Source organism: Talpa occidentalis, unplaced genomic scaffold (assembly GCF_014898055.3).
Source record: "Talpa occidentalis isolate TD23 unplaced genomic scaffold, MPIMG_talOcc4v2.1 talOcc4.11, whole genome shotgun sequence".
NCBI classification, from domain to species: Eukaryota; Metazoa; Chordata; class Mammalia; order Eulipotyphla; family Talpidae; genus Talpa; species Talpa occidentalis.
This window is the reverse complement of record NW_023601104.1, coordinates 83,006,300-83,026,766: the sequence shown is the minus strand read 5'-3', so window position 1 is coordinate 83,026,766 and position 20,467 is coordinate 83,006,300. Positions and strand designations below refer to the sequence as shown.

Sequence of the window (20,467 nt, the reverse complement as noted above, 5' to 3'; positions counted from 1 at the left end):
TTGTATTTTCACTTTGACATTTTGTCAATGTCTGTCAATCTAAGGCACCTGGGTCAGCTGTTGAGTTGCAGATTCATTCTTTACAACAAGAGGATTTCATATTTAATAAGTTAGAATCTCTGGGCCTGAACTCACTTCTTGCTATTTTACCATGTTTTGACTGGTTGAAATGGATTCGAACAAACATGCTAAGGTACTTTTTAAATGCATATTTTACATCATTCTTCCTTTTTGCACAACATATGCTTTCTCTTCTCAGGTTTTGTCCTCACATAATTCCCACCACCAATTCACAGTTCACCCGTGCACCATCACCTTAGTCCTTTGTACTCTTCCTTCCCCTGTTTTTATACCTTTCCTTACACCTCCCCTCAAGAGTGTCTTTGATTTATAGTTGCCTATTAATTTTGTTTTTTCACTTATTATAAATTTTTCCTGATCCCTTATAAGAATGTATAGTTTCCGTACATCCCTCCTATAAGGAAAACCATCCAATATTTTTCTTTTTCTTTCTGGCTTATTTCACTGAGCATAATCCCTTCCAGCACCATCCATGTTGCTACGAATGGCAAGAGTTATCTTTTTTGATTGCTGAGTAATATTCCATTGTGTATATAGACCACACAACCTAACTTTTATCATGCCATCAATTTTTAGAGGCTTGTAGAAATTGGGACCTGCTGGTGCTCAGTTCCTCATTTAACTATTTGTTGTATCTTCCAGCTTGCCTTTTTAATACATACTTTGAAAAAGTCACTTGACTTCAGAGTAGCACAGTTCCCCTGAGGTGTTTTACTAATTATTTTTTTAACCTCACATTGTTATGGGCAATAAAGAAGACTAAAAAGTTTCTTTCTGATAGTCTGTATTGAATAAGAAGAAGTAAATTGAATGAGTGAATAATTTAAAATGTTAAAAAAAATGGCATTCCAGATAGCTATGTGTGTTATGAGGGAATTTAAATTTAGGTAATAGGATAGGGGATAGCTTTATATTAGTTCTTCAGAGAACTCTCCTTAGGGCAATATAGTTTTGCAGAGAATCTGAGTGAATTATAAAATAATCTATGTAAAGCTGAAGAATAAGAACATTCAGAAAGAGCAGCAGGCATAGGTGTTGACAAGCTCTTTCTATAAAGGAACTGATAGTAAATATTTTCGGCTGTGTGGGTCAAACAATTTCTATCATGACAATTCAATTCTTTTTTAAAAATATTTTATATTATATATATTTTAAAGATTTATTATTTATACAAGCACTGGGTACAGTCAGAAGCATGGGAGGGTGAGAGAATTCACGAGAGCCAAAGCAGGGAGCAGAACAGGCAGACGGATGGAAGTACACTGCTAGGGGGAGCAGCGGGCGGCAGGAGAGGTCTGCGCACCATGTGGGACCCACGCCTGGTGGCCGGGGATCAAACCGGTGCTGCAGAGGCTGCGGGCAGCTTCGCAACCCAGCGCTCAACTGCTGCGCCACCAGGGAGGCCCCAATTCAATTCTCTTTTATAGTACAAAATTCATCATCAAAAATACAAAACTGAAGGGTGCCACCTTGGGCCAATAAAACTTTATTTACCAAGTGAGGTAGTAGATTGAATTTTACCCTTAGACTATAGCTTGTCTACTGCTGAGCTAGCAGTAGGATCCTAAAGTGTTTACTAACCAGACGTGTTAGAAGAACTTAAAGAACACCATGATTGCCCCTGTATAGGTTAGCTGAAAAGTGTTATAAAATTAAGTGGTGGGACAAATAGGAAAACAAACAAACAAACAAACAAAGAGATTGGATCACATTTTAAAGTTATAGTAAATTATGAATCTGGCTACAGATGTTACTATACAACCATCCATATTTTCTATATCCATTGTGCCCAGTTGGGTATTAGGCTTAAACTGTTCTTATTCACTTTTATTTTTTTCTGCTTTTAGAAGGGCTATTTTTTTTTCCTTCATTAAAAAAATGTTTTCAATCTGGCTGTTGTTCGAGAAACAGTGATAAGAGTGAAAACAGTGACTGACTTGTTCAGGCTGCCCCAGTAGTATATATATATATATTGAAGAGTCATTTATTTATGCATACTAGAGCTGGGGTACAGACCAGAGATGTGGGGAGGTGAGAGGATTCACCAGAGGCAGAACGAGGAACAGAACAGGCAGATCTACTGAAATACACTGCTGAGGGGAGCAGCAAGCGAGACAGGAAAGTTCTGCTGAGCCACATGGGCCAGCTCCCTGGCTGGTGGGGGATCAAACTTGTGCTATAGTAGCTGGCAGTAGCTTCATAGTTCTGTCTTTAACCCCTGCACCACCAGGGAGGCCCCATCAGTAATTTTCAGATAGTAAGTAAACTGGTGAATTAGAACGGGATCTTCAATACATTACCTAACATAAATAATAGCTAAAAAATATTACCATTTGATTATGTTTCTCATTTACAGGTAGGATTTCTAGATTCCTCACAAGTTCTCTGCTTTAAATAGAATGCCAAGGAAAACTCCCTTAAAGAAATTTTTGATTTGATAGTAGATTCCATGTTTAATACCAAAATGAGCTGTTGCAGAGGTCTAACCACCGGACAGCTTGAGCTGACATATCTTCCTGACACTCTTCACACATGGACATAAGATATAATTTTGGACAACTGGATATGTTCCCTCAGTCACCACTTCTGTAAGTTCGTAATGCTTTTTATTAGTTGTATTTGCAACTCAATCTATGTTTGTCTGATGAAATGACACATCTCGAAACTCTGAAAATGATCAAGTGCTCTATTAATGTTAGGATTCATAGCTATTATTTGTAATAGAAGCCAATGGTAGGGAGGAAGACAAAGAGCAGGAAGTGATGATGTTTGGTGTGTTTCCTTTTTGATTTAATGAATCACTGAGTATATTTAGTTACTGTTTCTTTTCTTTAACTTGAGTTTTCAACTTTGCTACTCATAAGTTTAAGTCTTATAAAGTGTTTCCTGCTGAAATGCCATGCTGACTGGAATTCAGCAGCAAATAAATATCGCTGTCCTCACTAATTTGAAACAGTATGAGTTTTAAACCTCTAGCTGTGGGAGATTTATTAAGATTACAGTTTTCATCACCATCCCTTCAGTCCATCAAGATAGGTCAAAGCTGTGTATATATTTTTTTAAGTAGCAGCAATTTCCATTCTTTGTAGACTATACTTTCTGAGCCAGCAATATTGTTTCAATTCTAGCTTGAAGTAAAATGAAACGTATATCTACATATCTTTGTAAATAGTTTAACCTAAACTATTTTGGTGTGGAATCAAAATTGTTGACTATTTCATTTAATTATAACTCTCTAAACACAAAGATTTTCTTGGTAAAAGACATGATTGCTAGATATGAAATTATTATGCTTTCTTTTAATACATTTTTTAGTAACTAAGTTAAAATGAAAGTGTGCAATCTTGTCTTTCACTCTGGTAAATAAATATTCGTAATGCATACTTTTGAACTGTTCTTATTTTCTAAGTTATCTTTTAAAAGAATCGCCTAATTACTAAATTCATTAATTTTGAAAAATTGAGCTCTAGTAAATAATTCAATGGTCAATACCTGACTTGCTCTGAGTTCATTAATAACCATACAGAATGTGTTTCAGAAATACTTTAGTATTTATGTTTATAATGAACAATGCATGAGAATATCTTGAGAAAATTTCTAGAATGTTTCAAGCAATTCAACTTTTGGAAGAAGAGGCAGCACTTGAAATGACCCCTCTCTGGTTGGGTGGATTTAAATTTGCCTTCAGAGTGTTAGTACCTTGTCTGATAGAGAAAATTGCTATTCATAATCATAAGATTTTGTGAGCAAACTGGATCATTATAACAAATCAATTTTTAAAGGCATTTATTGAACAATTTTTCTAAGATCTCATAGTGAATAATACATTATAACACAAAAACAAAAAATTAAATCCCTCCTCTAAAGGTAATAATCAATTAAGTATTCCAATAACTCTGGTATACAATAAGTTTTCAGTCAATATTTATTGGTTGAGCAAATAAACCTGTTTTTGTAAGTATACATTTTCACATTGGACTTACTCAATTTTAGTGATATATACATATTTATGAATATTTATGAATGGGAGTATGTATTGGATTTAAAGAAAATTACCTTATATACTTTGTGAAACGTAATGCTTTCATTGTCCTAACAAAACTTCCAATAAATTTATATATTTATCAAGATCTTTTTTACCCTAAGTATTAATTTCTCCCCTGAAAAAAAAAAAAGGTCTATTTTTCTAATTTTGGAGATATCTTTGAAAAGTTGAAAAATCACTGAAACATTTTGTCACTTGTGGTCCTAAACAAATTAGCATTTTATGTCTTCTTTGCTGCCTCTGGAATGTAATTGAAATGATTTAAAATCTATGTGTCTATGTGATCAAACTCTTCCCATTCATTACACCTTTACTTTCTTCTATCTATTGCTTCATAAAATCAAGACATGGATATCACATCACTATTTTTTGTTTCCTAATTGCCGAAAGCCCCCTCTTCCTTTATAAGTTGACAATCCAAAATGCTTTCTTGAGCTGCTCTGTATTTTCTAGAACTGTTGCAGGACTGCAGGTGTTTATTTATTTATTTATTTTAAGCTTTATTTATTTATTTATACAAGCACTGGGTACAGTCAGAAGCACGGAGAGTGAGAGAATTCACCAGAGCCAGAGCGGGGAGCAGAACAGGTAGACTGACGAAGTACACTGCTGAGGGGAGCAGCAGGCTGCAGGAGAGGTCTGCGTGCCATTGGGAACCTCCCTGGAGGCCGGGGATTGAACTGGCGCTGCAGAGGCTGCGAGCAACTTCGCAGCCCAGCACTCAACTGCTGCACCACCAGGCATTTATGTTTATTTAATCAAATTATTTCTGAGGTCAAGCAGAGAGGAAAGCAGGTTGTGGACACATCTTCTTTGTTTCTCACTTTGCAGAGAATCAGTGTTGAAGAATAACAGTGTTTTGGCCATTGATCTCGTCCACTCTTTGGGGATCCCAGCACTGGGGTGCTCTTCTCCCACTGTGGATAAAACAGCACATCATATCTGAGTCAAACTCTTCTCTTTCTCTCTCTGTCTCTCTTTCTCTCCTTCACCCCCTCCCATCACCTTCTTCCTCAAAGTATAATATCTTCACTTGTTGGTAATGTGTCAACACTGCCTTTCATCCTGGTCCCTAAAGACATTGCATTGAACATGAGATACCAGCCCAGATTTTTTCTTTATTTCACCATATATCATGAATTCTTGTTTGGGTTCATCATACTTCACACCAGCTTTATATCCTGAAAATCAAGAGAAGGTGCTTTCTGTTTTAGGAATTTCTGAGCTCCAAGGTAAATTGAGCTAAGGTTGCATTACCTTTGAGTCTATGCCAATACTAGTGAATATTATCTGCACTAAAGATTTATTTCAAGGGGACCTCAGTCACACCACATAGGACATATGGTGTTTTAAGTAATCCCATCAATGTCTATTTCATTTAATCTTTCTCTTACATAGGTATCACAAGAAGGTTTAGATGTTATTTTTATTGAGATAATCAGCTTCTCTCTATGTGACATACCCCCCAATGATATGACACAGGGAGAAATGAGTCCTTCAGCCAATGGTCATGTTCATCTGCAAATGTGCTGAGTCTTTGCAAGTACAGAAAATGATTGCTTTGTCATTATTGAAGGGTAGAGTATGCAACTAATCCTATTTATGTTCTTATTTTCAGGGTTTTAATTCAGTGACATTTATTTTTAAATTCAAATAAGTTTTCAAATTCAAATAATATTTTCTTAGTGTATCCAGTTTACAGAATATTAATTTAAAATTACTAGATAATTCCTGTAAACTAGTAAAGATTTTAGGTCCAAATACAGCAAAATGGTCAGTATAGTAATAAGTAGTCTTTAAAACAAAATCAATTATTTATTTTCTTCAAGAAATGATTAGGACCTCCCTGGAGGCACAAGGGATTAAGACACAACCTATGAAGTTACCTGCAGCCACGATAGCATGAGTTCGATCCCCGGCCAGGAAGGTGACCCACACGGGCAACAGACCTTTCCTGACTCACCTGCTGCTCCCCTCAGCAGTGTATTTCAGTCCATCTGCCTGTTCTGTTCCCTACTCTATCTCTGGTGAATCCTCTCACCTCCCACATCTCTGGCCTGTACCCCAGTTCTTGTATGCATAAATAAATCTTTTAAAAAAAGAAATGATTATACTTGACTATAAATTATAATTTGAATATTTCAGATATAGTTCAGAAATATTAGTGAGGAAAATAATAGTTACTTCTCTACTTTAAATATGTAAATTTAGCTTCAACACATGTAAAAGTCTCTTGGGATTTTACATCCTACTATTTTTGGCCTTCAACCAAATTTTTCACCCATAGTTTCATTTTCATTTCTTAAGATGAATATGCTTACTTTCTACTTCTGGTTGAAAGACTGTCTACTAACCCTCTTCTATTCCTCTCACTATGTGCACACACTACTTCTGGCAAATAAGTGTGATCTATTTCTGCTACACAATATATCTCTACAAGGATGGTGCAAAAAGGTTCCCAGAAAATAACATGAGGAAAAGACGATCTTTTGTGTGTGGGTACGTGGGAGGGGGCATAGAAAGCCTTCAAATGGTTAGCTCTTCCTTTCGAGTCTCCTTCCAAATGAGTCATCTTCCCTTGTTGGCTGTGCTGGGCCCGCTCTTCTGTTCCAAGATTAAAAATTTGATCCTTTCTCTGACTCCCTTCTTTTACCAATCATTCAGCAAAAAAATATGTGGTATGAAGATAATAGCATTCAAAAAAAGATTGTGAATTTTCATCCCACCATTTACTGTAACCTGACACAGGTTTTTACCTTTAGACCCTATTCCATGTTTCTACTAATACCTCATTTTATAATTCTTCTATATTAGACACCAGTCTCTTTATGTGATGCTACTACATTTATTATGAACATTTATATTAAAGGTCTTGACCCATATTTAATGTTCAATGAATGTTAACTGAGCATAAATCGTATTGGCAAAAAGGTATATAAATGAAGATAATTATGTTTGAAAATAGATTATTGTGTGTGTTGTGAATTTTGAAAAGTTTCTAACTATTGTATTGAATTTTAGTTCAGTTTAAACTTATTGATGTTTATCAAATATTTCCCAAGTCTCCAGTATTTATAACATTTGTTAGCTTCAAGGCATAGGGGACTGAGGTTGGAGATGTGTCTACGAACTTTCCAAGCTTTCTTCATCAAGATTTCCTGCTTAGTTCTGCTTTCTTTACTATTGCAATTTGAAGTTAAGGATTGTATTTGATTTACTGCTTTATTCCCAGTTTTTGTCATGTAACATTTTCTCAGTTAAATGTGTGTTACAAGATGGAATATTTATATAAATCAGGAAGATTTTAAGGGAATAGCTGACTTAAGAGCGATAGTTGGATGCTTAGGCAATACTGACATGTCTCAAGATTTTCCCCTAAAATGGCTCGGTTTTTCCCCTCTATCTAGAACTTTAGCCCCAATTCTATCACTATTAAATAGAGCATGCTAGAACATGATATATATATATATAAATATATATATGATATATATATTTAAAGGTTTATTTTAGGGCCTCCTTGGTGGCCCAAGGGGTTAAAGTCCATACAAGTTCTTGTGTGCAAATCCATGCAGGTTTTTGAATGCAAATCCATACAAGAACTGGAGTGTAGGCCAGAGGTGTGGGGGTGGGGGTGAGAGGATTCACCAGAGACAGAGTGGGGAGCAGAACAGGCAGATCTACTGAAATACACTGCTGAGGGGAGCAGTAGGTGAGTTAGGAGAGGTCTGCTGCTCCATGTGGGTCAGCTCCCTGGCCAGGGATCAAACTCATGCTGCAGTGGCTGCCCCTAGCTTCATAGTACTAAGACTTAGCTTTGCACACCAGGGAGGACCTAGTGCATGATATTTTGAAATAAATTGACTTGAGAATGAACCAAAGGCTACTGTTCTCCTTGTAACAATAGAAATTCATGATTTTTCATGCATTTTCTTCCCTAAACATGAGGCTGCAAAAGTGTTTGTTGTAATTAAAATAAATTTAGTTTGTTTTCCTCTGACACCAAAGCAATGGGTGTCTAGGGAGGATATTAAGGCTCTTTTGAGACCCTTGAGACCCTTGAAATAAATGTGTGGGCTTTACAGTGAGCTTGAATGGGGTACTACATTTGATTGATTAAGGCTAATGAAAATATTTTGCAAAATAGATTTTGCCATAATGTCTTCAGATACTAATTACCAATAAAAAGCATTGAATCCATGGAAACAAAAATATGTTCCAGAGTTTTAGTTACTGTGGATTGTTTTAAATAGTAACTTTTAATAGAATTTTATTTCTCTCAGAGGCATAATGTTATATTTTACTTTAGGAGATTGGAACTATGCATGTTATGTGATAATTAATTGAAAAAAGTAAAAGTGATTGTTAAATATTCAGTAGTTATCAACTGCCTAAAATCTTCTGAGAAGTTTAGTTTCACTTTATAGTCCTTTAGTTCTCGGCAAGCTCTTATAAGATTGGTAAAATTGTACCTATTCTGTAGAGGAATAGTTCTATAGAGGAACTATCCTAAGGGGATTTGGGAGAGGAGCTACAGCTGATAAATGGCAGAGCCAGAATTTGAAAGCAGGTCTTTAAGGGTACCTCAGCAACATTCCATTACACTGAGGCCACATTCATCTATCCATCAAAGATGGCACAGGCACCATCTTTGGGTCTGCACAGTGGTGGGCAATGAAAGCATTCTTATTCTTGCAGAGAGCATGAAGGGAGAGAAGTTACACAAGGGGACACACAAATAAGTATGTATTTGTTATTGCTCCCCATTATACAAAGTAAAAAATTATTTGTGAGAGAAAAACAGAGGCAAATGATGTAAAGGATGAGAATTGAGTGGTCAAGAAAGACTTCTTGGACAGGCTTGATAGTGAGAGCATAATTTGAGGAGGCTCTTGAAGGATAAATATGAAGTAGTTAGTCTAAAGGAAAGGAAAGGATTTTTACAAGGACAAATAGATAAAACATCCATGTGAGGAAATGAGTTTGCTGCTCTCCAGAGACTGTGATTAGCCTGTGAGGTTTTACAAGTGCTCAGTCACTTACTAACTATAGTATCAAAGACTTTTTCAGAACTCTGGTCTCTACTTGTCTGCAATCCCTTCTGTGGAGGTCCTTATTATTATTTTTTTAAGATCTATTTATTTATGCATACAAGAACTGGGGTACAGGCCAGAGGTGTGGGGGATGAGAGGATTCACCAGAGCCAGAGTGGGGAACAGAACAGGCAGACTGACTGAAATACACTGCTGAGGGGAGCAGCGGTTGAGACAGGAGAGGTCTGCTGTGCCATGTGGGTAGCTCCCTGGCTGACTGGGGATTGAACCTGTGCTGGATTGGCTGCAGATAGCTTCACAGTGCTGTGCTTAACCCCTTGTGCCACCATGGAGGCCCTGTGGATGCCCTTATGCGTAGAGTTAAAGCTGCCTAATTTGACCTACTCCCATCTCGCCTCCCTGTATTGAGCAAAGTCATTCCTCCAGATTTCTTGGAAGTTGTCTCTTACAGAAGTCTCCAGAATTCAACAGGAATTTTTCCAACAAAAGTTTTTTCACAACATTTTAAAAAGAACAGATCAACCTCAATTTGTTTTTTACTAAATTGTTCCATTATCCATTAAGTTTTGGGAAAACATGTATTTAATGGTTTATACTCCATAGAATATATGTTTATATTTCACAGAATAAAATCCAATAAAAAATTGGTTTGGAGATTGTTGTACATCATACCACCCTCTGAGGCTGTGGCCTCTAGTTACATAAAAACTGATCAAACCCCAGCAAATATCATGGTTAAATTTTTTACAACTCAGCATTTCCCAAGCTCATTTGATCATGGAACACTTTTCTGCTGCTGTTGAGGTTCTTTAAGGACTTTCTCTAATTCATAGTTTAGGAAAAGTGGCTTCATCTCCACCACATAAACCATAATATGTATAACTCTGAATAACACATTTTTCTTCTTATGTTACACTAGAGAAAATCAGATAGGAGTAAGAGCAGCTAATATTTCATCCACATTGATATTTTGTTGGCATGTAATCAAATCAATTTACATAGTTCTAAAAGACTATTCATATGCTTAATCTCATCCCTCACTTTTGTATTATTTTAATTGGTCCATTCATTAATCAATTATTGAATGGGAAACTAGTCCTATTATGGGTAACATTCATACTTGTATTGTATTTTTTAAAATGTTCTCCCAAGACCAAAACCTAAGTATTACTATAAAAAAATTTTTTTTCTATACCTTGTTTATATATACCTTAATATATAACTAAGGTATATGAAATATGTATTTTAAAATACACATTTTCAAATTTCAAATTATACATTTTCAAATATATTTTCAATTTATCTTGTCTAACATTTTAAGGAAATGATTTTTAATATATTAATCCTAAACTATCTTTTTGAATGTGTAAATTATTTCTTTTTATTCATTGCCTCTTGAGGTTTTCCCTAAGATTTACTCTGAATAACCCTACACTCTTCAGGCTGGAATCATGTGTTCTTTACTCTAATTTGAGTTTCTTAGGTCTTCTTTGACACTAATTTTTTATTGAAATAAAAGCACCACCATTTTGAAATAGAGAAATGAAGCTTTTACTTTTTGTTTCTGTGAGAATTAATCATATTCTATATCATAAGTTCTTTCTAGTTCACATTTTAGTGAAACAATTAGGGGACTGGTATTTGTTCGGAAAGGAAAAATGATACCAATTTTACTCAAGAATGTATCAGAATCCCCTCTAATATAGATATAAATTTGGGACCCCAAATTTCCTTGTTTGGGATCAGCCAAAAGAAGCAAACCCTACTTGGAACTCAGAGGTTGTATGAGTGCAAGTATGTGCTCATGCATCTCTTCCACAAAACCTCATTTAATTAACAAAATGCCAAGCATGACTGAGCTTGGTACTAACTCATGCAAATTTTACTTTTCATGATTTTCCAGATGACTCCTTAATAGCCCAATTAAGATCCCAAAGGTGAAATGTTACACCAAGGATGGGTATATGCATGAAGGAAGAAAAAAAAATTACTATTATACAAAGACAAAACTGATAAAACCTTTAACAAAAGGTATTGACTAATGGCAAAATATGACAATTTGTGTTTTAGGCACAATGCATTTGGATTTGCAACCTATGCTTTTTGTTTAACTGATCTTTTTTTCCTACTTGGGGTAGGTTATCATCTTGATTTCTTAGTTGTGTGTGTGTGCATGGGTATATATGTCTAAGAAAGACAGACAGAAGTTATCAGGTAGCACTCTTTAATAAATGAGAAAATATATAGAGCATTTAAATTTGCCTAACTTAAGAGAAAGACAAATCAAGAGATGTAGTCTCTGTTTAATCCACATCTGTGTATCACCATATTTTCTACTGATAACTTTTTAATCACTTTGGCCAATTATGATAGATACAATTTATTAATTTTCTTTTTTATTCAACATATGTTGATGGGATGATTACTCTGAACCAGACACTTCTATGCATTGGGGCAATGCAAAAACAAGACTAAAATTGTCCTGGCCCTCATGAAGTTTACTTTAAAGAGGATGTAAATAGCCAATAAACTTATAAACAATTTATACTCATGAAAAGTGATATAAACTGTTTTATCAGAGAGTAAACTGTTGGATGACATGGATGGAGAGACCCTAAGAATGAGAATAAACTAGTCATGTAAAAAACTTGTTGGGAATAATTCAAGTAAGAAGAAACAACATGTACAAAGCTATAGGCCAGAAACCCCCTAGGCATATATATTTTTAAAGATTTATTTATGCATACAAGAACTGGGGTACAGGCCAGAGGTACAGGGGGTTGAGAGGATTCACCACAGAAAGAGTGGGGAACAGAACAGTCAGAATGACTGAAATACACTGCTGAGGGGACCAGTGGGGAGTCAGGAGAGGTGTGCTGCATCATGTGGGTAGCTCTCTGGCCAGGGATCGAATTAGTGCTGCAGAGGCTGCAGACAACTTCATAGGCTGCGTCTCAACCCGCTGTGCCACCAGGGAGTCCCCTCTAGGCATATTTTAAAGGGCATAAAATAAACCAACTTCTTAAACTACAGTGAGCAGGAACAGGCATGATAAGAAGCAAGATCAAACATTGTCATTCCAAACCCTATATTGTCTGGTAGACTACAACAGAAAGTTTTATTTGTATTTTATGTGCAAAGGATAGCCCAGGTTTTTAGTAGATCGAAATTTTATGAATAGTAACCTGGTTGAAATATATAGAAAGCTGATTAGAAGAATTAAGGCACAGTCAGTGCTTTCAACTAAATATTCCATTTGCCAACTTCTTGCAGTTGAACTATGCTGTGTCACTAGTGTTCTTAGCCAAACTGACTCAGCAATTCTCCAATCCCTCACTTATTGTGCAGTGACAATGGAGTAGCTGAGTGTTCCAGATGCTGCTTCTACAACATAGTGGAGGCTCAGTTAACTTCCATAAATTACTACATACAGCAGAGACCCTTCAAAATCTGTAAAAAGCATATGATGTGTGCATGAAATGGGAACTGGTTGTACTAAGACAGTACAATTTTGAGATTGTAACCACGATATAACCAGATTTAGGATGAGTAACACAGCATTGTGGAAAGAAGTAAACAAGATGAATACTGGAATGTAAAAAAAGAAAACAGTGGAGGACCTCCTGGGTGGCACAAAGAGTTAAGCACTGTGCAGCCTCTGCAGCCCAAGTTCAATCCCTGGCCAGCCAGGGAGAGACCCACAAGACGAGGCAGACCTCTCCTATCTCTATCTCACCCGCTGCTCCCCTCAGCAGTGTATTTCAGTCAATCTCCTGTTCTGTTCCCCATTCTGTCTCTGGTGAGTCCTCTCACCGCCCCCGCATCTCTGGCCTGTGCTCCAGCTCTTGTATGCATAAATAAATAAATCTTAAAAAAAAAAAAAACAACAACAACGGAGTTTTGAATTAATTGTCCTGCAGTTGACAGAGATCAAACTGAAATGGATCTGAATTACATATTGTAGGCAAATCATATATGACAAGAAGGATCAAGTTTTCTTACTGCTTTCTATGTGGAATTAGCTTATTATATGAATCATCCATTATAATCTCAACTCATTCCCATACTGTCCTCTGATATTGCCTCTGTTGCAAGAGCTGGAAGCTTGGAAATTACATTCTCCAGACTCTCTTGCTGCAGTGTTCTAATTTATGTCCTGCAAATGAAAAGCATGTGTTAAAGATTTGTAAGGATGGGGGTTGATGAAGAGTTGCTTCAGTAGAGTGCAATACTTTGGAAGATAGCAGACAGGAGATTTTGTCAGTTGATTCCTGGTGTCAAAATGTGACTCATCCTCCTTGGTGATAAAAGTTTCATTTGTAGTTGTCACTGCTGCACATCATGGTGACTTCACTCGATCTTCCAGCCCCAGCTCACCCAGCAGTTTCAGTTTCGTAAACTTCTAATTCTTTGTATTATGTCCCTTCTTGATGGAAAGAGACAGTGTTGTTTCTGTTTTCTACACAAACTGCTCATTATCCAGTCTAAGCTAGTATATTTCCTATTTTATAGCAACTCTTTCAATAGCCAAACGAAACTGAGCCTCAGAATGTTAAGGTATTGCCCCAGATGCTTTCTCTGTAATTGGGACAACTGGCCCATCACTGGCTCATACCTTATGACTCATTACTTGTGCCCTCCAATTATAGTCTGTATCTCTACATCTTACTGTTTCCCTCTATCAAGTGTAATTTTAAACAATTCCATTGTAAATTTATACATTCTTACTCCAGCAATGAAGTTTCTGTGTAGAAGGAAAATGACTCCTACTGGTCCATTTTCTGGGCACATTTTTATGTCAGCTTCTTTTCCATCTGATTGTCATTTAGCATAATGCCACCAAATCAGATTTTATAATTTGAAACTCCTAGAATTTGCAGGTTTAGCTTACAGGTAAATGATACTAAGCAGAACTGCTGTTATGAATCCAATAACACCACAGTAGGAAATGAGAAAATAGACATTATTGAAGAAGTGAGGGAAACGGGTTTAAGAACTGATTTTCATCTCAAATGCCTTTTATTACAGAGACCATGTATATTAGGGAAATGCCTAAGGTAAGCAAAATGTTACAGTTGTATATTTTTTTCTTCTACAAATATATTTTGCTCAAAAGTCCTGGGAACTTTTTTTTTTAAACTTACCAAGATAAGCTAACTTTACTCTTTCTTCCTCATACTCAGTAATGTCCTTTTTTTTTTTTTTTTTTTAAAGATTTATTTATTTATTTATACAAGCACTGGACTGGGTACAGTCAGAAGTGCGGGAGGGTGAGAGAATTCACCAGAGCCAGAGCAGGGAGCAGAGAGGCAGAAGGACCAAAGTACACTGCTGAGGGGAGCAGCGGGCGGCAGGAGAGGTCTGCGCGCCATGTGGGACCCTCCTCCCATGGCCGGGGAGCAGCCGGGGGTCGAACCGGCGCTGCAGAGGCTGCGGGAAGCTTTGCAACCCAGAGCTCAACCGCTGCGCCACCGGGGAGGCCCCAGTAATGTCCTTTTTATGAAAGCAAAGCTTCAGCTACAAACAGAATGGGCAACCATTTGGTTATACAAATAATTGATTAAGCAAAGAGAAGTAAATACAAACTCTTAAACAGACGCCATGAGTAAATTGAACAGTTAAGTATATCTGGAGGAAAATGCTTCATGTTTTAGATTTTTTTGAGATACAAACCTCTTTTCCACATTTTAAAACAAATTGTGAGATTATTTAAATGTAGCCCTATTATCTATAACATAAGCAGTGTATTGATCTGCTCAGATTGCTATGACAAATTGTTGCAGATTCAGTGGCTTCAATTTTTTTGACCTAATTTGTTCTGGAAATTGGAATTCCATGATCAAGAAGACATCAGGATTATGTTCAATGAAACCTCTCCTCCTGGCTTAGAGATGATGCTGTCTGACTGTCTTCATGTCATTTTTCTCTGCCACATGGGGAGAAAGCTTCTTTGGTGTTTCCACTTCCTCCTGTAAGGACGTTGGTACTGTTCAATCAGTGACCCAATCCCTATGAGCTCATTTAATCCTCCTTAATTCCTAAAATTTCCCATCTCCAGGGAGTCATATTGGGGATTAGGGTTTCAGCATGTTGTTGAGGGGGAAGACACAATTCAGTCTAAAGCATACAGATAGCAAGAACACAATAAGTGTATGTAGAAATGAATTTGAGATGACATATTACAGATGGAAATTATGATTTTTTATTACCCTATCAATTTCCAAGTGACCATTACAAAGGGTCTTCCTAAAATGTGGGCAGGGATACTTGAATTTCAAAGTCACATAGATCAAAAAGGAAATGCCATTGCTGTGCTTTAACAAAACTTAACATTTTTCTTTTTCTATTCCTTCACTGAATTTGTTAATGAAGCTAGTGTTTTAATCATCTGTTAGGCAAGTTCTCATTTTCCACTTAAGATACAATTTTAAATAAATAAAAAGGCATTAACATTGCTATCCAATGCCTTTGATTTCTGGGAAAACAAGAGGTACATTTAAGCTTTAAAGTGAAAGAAACCAAGAAAGGACAAAGCCTGAATTAGTCTATGTAAAAATTACCAAGATCTGTGAACAATTTCCGATCTTTAAACTGTCCAATGTACTGAGAAAAGAATATCATAGGTTAACGGATGGATGGAGAAATAAATAATAGATGGAAAGTAAAATTTATGTTAATGGTTGAATCTGAGTAAGGGGTATATGGAGACTCAATATAAAATACAACTTTGTTGTATGTTTGAAAATTTTTATAATTAAATGTTGAGGAAGCAGCATAGGAAGGATAATAAATTTTGTTCCATGATTTTTTTATGCATTTTAAAAACACACATGTACAAAACACCATTGCCTATTACATTACAATGTGAAAGAACATATGTGAAACAAATTAGAGTGGGTGCCTATGTTGGGGTTAGGAATAAGAAAAGCGAGTGGAAATAATCAAGTCTGGTGGTCAAGAACCCGTCAGCATGTCCCAGAGACATGCTGAGGGATCAGTGGTGGAGCAGGTTTCCAAAGACATGACTCTACTGCTCTCTGAGCAGCACTCTTGCTATTTATTAGCAAGCATGAACAAGCATGATTGATTGTGTGACAATGTCAGGAGAAACAATGTCCAGGGGAAGCAAAGGGTAATCAGCTTTATGGGGAACAGTGGCGGGGGTCGGGGGACATGTCGGCCGGCCATGTATACAGGGAGAACTTCCTGTTCAGGTGCTTGGTGTACTTTCTGAGCTATACACACAGACCATCTCAGACCATGGCCACACTATCAGTCAAAAGTCTCCCTAAGTGTCCCTGGCTGCCTCATGATGTGGGCCATTGTCTTAAGCCAGTCAGTAGGAGTGCCTTATCCAGTTCTTTCACACACATACAGGTACATAGAGAGGCCATACACTCACAGGTGCAAGTGTCCTAAGTGGAGAGGCCACAATCAGGGGAGAAAGCATACATTTCCTAATATAAATTGGAGATGGTTGAGATCAGTGACTGAGGAATGTGGTTAGATCAGCTCTTCAGCATAGAATTCCAAAATAATGAATATTTTGAAAACCACTGAGGACTAGTGTTGAGTGAGACATTTTTATATCCACTTTCATCTTCTGTAACCAAGTCACGGGTAAGAACAGGGTGTCTGCTCCATAATAGTCTGGTATAAAATGGCTGAATGTACTTTCTTGTCCCATGTTCTAGGAACCAGCAATCTCTGTGATGGTTCTCTTCTGGTTCTATATGGAACCTTTACGTTTCTATGTATGCTTCATATTAAGTAATGCTATCAAAAAAATGTGGTCCTCAGATGGAGTCAGAACACGCATATTCAAACCTGATATTACTGTGTGACTTCCTGTACAATCAGGTCAATGCTGGCTCAAATTTTCTCACATACAGAACAGAAGGGGTGGTATTGAATATTTCTAATTCCTTTTTGTAACTGCATCACTTTCCAGGAAATCATTAGAACAGAGGTAGTGTAATATTTTGAAATTAATCAATTTCTAATTCAGTGAAATAACTATGGGCAAATTACTTGATTTCACATAGACTATTTCCTCATCTATAACATGAGACAAAATGCATTCAGGTTTGGAGAGCAGTAAAAATTAAACAATAATATAGGTCAGAGACTTAGTAGTAGATTCATCATAGAATATGTCTTCCACAAAGGTTTTTTTTTGCTAATAAATATTTCTATCTAGTTTTTCTCTGTGAATAGTTTTCCCAGATCATCAAAAACACATATTAACCTTTTAACTTATGTCTGATTTTGACATGCCTTGAAGAACTCAATAAACACTTTGGTATTAGCAGTTCATTAGATATAATTTTTCTCCTGCTTCAAGTAAGTGGAACCTTTGTTCTGAATCACCTGACAGATGCTGAACTCCCAAAGAGAGGCTTGTTAAACCTCCAGCCAACTGGAGCATTTTTTAGTTCCAACTGCAAATGTACCAACCAAACAACCATTTGTTTAACAAGGGGCTCAAAGCATTTGTTAGTAGTTGCCATCACCAGAATCCTGGCACCATCTTTCTGCCAAAACCAACTCATTCTTCCCCAAACTCCAACCCCAAGCCTCCCATATTTCCTTCGCTCTTAATTTTTTTCTTTAACATTTTTCTTAATTTAGTTTTAACATGCAAGAACAGTTTTATCAATGGTGAGCTTTATGTAGTGCTTTTTTTCCTTCTTCCTGGTGTTGAAAGAGTGCTGAATGGAAACTGACAGCCAGGTACTGGAAATCAAAAGGTTTTTGTTTTTGTTGTTGTTGTTGTTGTTGTTTTTGTTCTATTTTGGATTGTGTTGTTATGTAGCTAGGTCTATTTAGTCTATCACTCATCTTCCCAGGCTGGATGACTATCCTCATCTTTGAACAGCAGACCCATTGTGACCAGGCTCTGAAACAGAGGTTTTGTTTCTCAATGGACACTTTTGTGCAAAGTAGAAGGGCTGTCATGATATCCATTTCTTGGCTGCCCTTGCAGTGCTGTAAGTCACAATTGATGAACGTGCAACTCTTTGTGATCGGATATAATTTACTGTGAAGCCACCATCCATTTTTGACACTTAAACTCTGCTTGCCAATTTGCAAGTCAACTTACACACTGGCCAACCTTGGGGTCAGATAATTATTCCGTGGGCCATGGTGAATTCTCTGATATGGTTGCTGTCTTTGTGATTTGATTAAAAGGTCAGTGTGAGGCCATATACATACCCTCCTTAACAATGAGCAATTGGTAGCGAGGGTTGCCTATCTGCTATGATATTAAGGACCTGGCCAGTTCTTCTGTCCTTTTCTTTCTCCTTTAAGATAACTCTCTAAATATTCATCACCTAAATCAGTTTAACGTGTAGAAAGATCACTTTATTGCACTGTTAGAGATTAGTATTTAAAAGCCAGTGCTTGTGAGTTAAGTAAAAAGATTGTATAAAGTAGTTTTGCACTGAATTGGATAAGGTTATCTCTCTTCTCAACATTGATGTGCTTCTTGGAACCTCAAAATGGGGCTTTGTTGGGTAATAGGTTAATTGCAGATTTAATTAGGCAAGATGAGGTCATATTGGAAAAGGGCGGACCCTCAATTCGGTATGTCCTTTCAAGAAGAGAAGAGACATAGAGGAACACAGAGACAACATATGACAATAGAGGCAGATTGGCGTGACTTATCTATAAGCCAAGGACACCAAGCATTACTGCAACAACAGAGGCAAAGAGAAACACACCAAACATATCTTCCCTAAGGTTTTCAATGAAAGCAGAGCCTTGCTGACACTTTGATTTAGGGTTTTTAGCCTCTAGACCTGTGAAACAACAGATTTTTGTTGTCTTAGGATACTCAGCAGCCTGGTTCTATTGGAATTTTGATAACATAAGGACACAATCTTAGGGCAAAGAAAGGTAGAAAAGGTGAAGACATAGCAAAAAACAACCCTTTATCTGATTATTTAGCAGATTTTGAAAATCTTATAGAAATGGACAGAATCTAAATGTCAGTTCTAAGAATGTGATCCTTATCTTCCTGTCCCTTTTATGTCTGCCATCCCTGTGTCTTTCCTATCTCACTTGAGCACCATCATTTTCCTCCATGTAATCTTCTGGCCACTCTATACCAGGTTTAGATTTATTTTTATTTATTTATGTATATAAGAACTGGGGTGTAGGCTAGAGTTGGGGGAGGGGTGTGAGGATTCATCAGAGACAGAGTGGGGAGCAGAACAGGCAGACTGACTGAAATACATTGCTAAGGGGAGCATCAGGGGAGACAGGAGAGGTCTGCTGTGCCATGTGGATTTGCTCCCTGGCTAGGGATTGAACTCCTGCTGCAGTGGCTGGCTATAGCTTCATAGCACTGAGACTTTAACCCCTGTACCACCAGGGAGGCCTCCTATGCCAGGTTTTAACAATTACTGCCTGTAATTCTTTGAGCCGTCAAATAGAAATATCCCTGTGGTCTCATTAATCACTAAAATCCTTTAAACAAAAGAAAATGCTTCATTTAGTTTTTGACTGTCAGTGTGAGTAAAACTTTCTTGTGATATTTTGAAGAAACCATTTATCGTGGCCATTTTGGTGTAGACCTTCTAAGGCAAGATAGTTTGATGCCTTTAAAAAATAAAGCTTTCATGCTTAGCATTTACAATTTTTAAAATAAATATTTAAAATATTTTAATATTTAATTTTAACATGTAAACTCATTCTTTTTCTGACTTTTGTTAGCATCTTGATTTCCCATAACTCTCTGTGATCCTCAGCCAGACAATAACTGGGATTGGACTGGAGACAGGAGAACAGAACAGAATCCTCACTGGGTGGCCAGTCATGGATGTATTCAGCCAGGGAGAGCAAAAAATAGAGACATAGATTTTAAATGTTGTGCTTGATTTTCATACAATTCTAAAGAGTTAAAAAACACATACATCCAGGGCCTCCCCGGTGGCGCAGCGGTTGAGCGCTGGGTTGCGAAGATGCCCGCGGCCTCTGCGGCGTCGGTTCGATCCCCGGCTGCTCCCCGGCCACCAGAGGAGGGTCCCACATGGCGCTCAGACCTCTCCTGCCACCCGCTGCTCCCCTCAGCAGTGTACTTCGGTCCTTCTGCCTGCTCTGCTCCCTGCTCTGGCTCTGGTGAATTTCTCACCCTCCCGCGCTTCTGACTGTACCCAGTGCATGTATAAACAAAGCAAACAAACAAACAAATAAATAAATAAAACATGCCTCTATAAAAAAAAACAAAAAAAAAACATGTGATTAAAAAAACAAAAAACCACATACATCCAAAGTGAATGTTGCT

The 20,467-nt window shown here is 37.1% G+C and overlaps 1 long non-coding RNA gene across 1 annotated transcript in view; it reads left to right on the top strand.

Annotated features, from left to right (window-relative positions):
• The window catches only part of LOC129145216 (uncharacterized), a 75,716-nt gene that overhangs the window by 43,002 nt on the left and 12,247 nt on the right, over positions 1–20,467 (top strand). The gene's annotated exons all lie outside the window — the stretch shown is intronic.